We start from the raw sequence: 2,366 nt of genomic DNA, 5'->3' as shown, positions 1-2,366 counted from the left end.
CTGTTAAATCAGAAATGCAAGGAAAGTAAGCATTTGTGGACTAATCTAGCTGTACTTATTCATGGGTAGTTTCCCTTGCCACAAGTACTCACGAACAGGGGTTTTGGCACCAACTCCCTCCTTGCCTCTTTAAACTTATAACTAAGTTAAACCACATCAGGAGAGCTTGGTCCATAGCATCTGCTCGGGTAGTCTCATCTTCTTTCGATCCAGAGCAAACTTTGCATTGGAGTATGCTGCCACTATCTTCTCTCTATCCTTGATAATGATAATGGTGTGAATCGACCCTTGTGGAATTTCGAACTGACGACAAATCTCTGCCAGAGGAGCTTGCTTTTTGTCAACAGCCTTGATTATTTCGTATTATTTGTCAATTAAAAGGCATTTTCTCTTGCGCTTGACATCGTTGTTGACACATTAGTCGTGGTGTTGCTAGGTTTCGGGCTAGATCGAAGTCTGCAGCACACCGCAGCCCTCTCTCGCTTCACACGCTGGGTGTGCTTGCAGTGGCATGGCTTGCGTGGGCTTGCTTAATCACTGCGTTACTCTCTTTCTCTCTCTCCTCTTACTTTTACACATTGTTAACGAGCCTTTGTCCCTGCTATAACCGGCTGGGCTCCGATGAGGCCCTGTTATTGCCGGTAACTTTTAATATAGACAAAGAGTAGGAAAAAACGGGGATTAAAAAAATCCCTGTTATTACCGGATCCCTGTTATTACCGGGCCTGTTATATATGGTTTCCACTGTAAATGAGATTATTTTATGTAGCGCTCAACCCCGATTAAAGGATACAGGCTCTGGGCGCTTTACAATACAATACAACAGTAACATAAAACATTGTGTTCTGACCAAAAGAAAATCTCTTCATATATAATTCATCCTATTAATGTAAAAACAGAAATAACTTCAGCTGGCATTTGAATGAATCAAGGGATTTGATCTCTCAGTGCTTGGCAAAGCACGACAGCTATAGAGAGCATTCAGCTCTGTATGTTGACAAATATACATGAACTTGAAATGCAATGTGTGTTAGGATGTTTTCTTTATTTTGACTGCATTACTAGGTATTATATAAAAAATACAGAGTCACTTACGATTTAACAGTTTGATTGATAGGCCTAAAAGGTGCTTATAACGGATGAAAATGGGTATACTTGATGTTGGAAACAAGAAGGTTTCCCTGATTTAGGTTCATTTTTAAAGTAAAAAACTATTCCCAAACAAAGTCCTTTTATAATATTAAGCCAGGGAAAGAGCTACTACTAAGAAATGCAATATTATATTATTTTAAATTATAGTAATGAAGGTGTTTCACGTCTCCATCGACGCAATTTAGATAATGTAGGACTAGATCTAGTAGGAGGCAGGCTTCGACCCTGACTGTTGGTGCCAAACTGGGCTAAGAAGAGCGATACACCGCTCCAGTAGAAAGACAGATGCTTTTATTTATAGAATTTTTCCTCACACGGGAATCGAACTCAGGTTTTCTGTGTGTCATGACGAAGCGTCCAACTGCTTGCTGTACTCCAGATGCCGATAGAACCGTATGAGGATCACTCGTTAAGAGTTAAGAAATAATGTATCAAAGAAGGTTAGAACAGCGAAACTAGATATTATTTCGAGGGGTGTCAAGAGAAGAGGACGGTTACGGAAATTCCCGATAAAAAAAGGCAAAAGTGATAAATTTATATTATAGATTGAACGTCACTTTCAACACTATAGTATAAGTTATTTGAAAAGAGGCGCTTCCGATTTTAACATCCATCACACCGATCACAGGAACAGATGTACACCAAAAAACTATAACCAGAACAAAGCAAAAATCAAAGCAGAAAGAGATAGGTAGGGGTAATAGAGATAGGCAGCGTGTGTGTTTGAGAGAGAGAGAGAGAGAGAGAGAGAGAGAGAGAGAGAGAGAGAGAGAGAGAGAGAGAGAGAGAGAGAGAGAGAGAGAGAGAGAGAGAGGGGGGGGCAACAATAAGCAATACAAATAAAGAGATAGGACTATTTAAATAAACTAATGAACTGAAACCCAGATGTGATTGCTCAACCGAATCAAATAACTACTCACTAACAAAAGACAAAGCCAGAGAAACTATCTTTGTCTTTTTTTGGACTTTGACATGGGGAGACAGAAAGACCAATGTGAACGGTCTTCTCAACACAAAAGAGTACAACTTCAGCAAATGCGATACACCAAGCTGAAAGACGTGCACTTGGGTTTATTATCTGAAACAGAGTGACAAGAAGATCAAAGTTTGCAGGATGTTGATATCTATGACCGCGCTCATTTGCTCTAGAAGAGCCCATGTCAGTTTCATCATCGTCTGGCTCACCTCGTACGGACAAACATTTCCACTATTCC

Source organism: Aplysia californica, unplaced genomic scaffold (assembly GCF_000002075.1).
Source record: "Aplysia californica isolate F4 #8 unplaced genomic scaffold, AplCal3.0 scaffold00271, whole genome shotgun sequence".
In the NCBI taxonomy this organism is placed as follows: domain Eukaryota; kingdom Metazoa; phylum Mollusca; class Gastropoda; order Aplysiida; family Aplysiidae; genus Aplysia; species Aplysia californica.
This window is presented reverse-complemented; position numbering follows the sequence as displayed.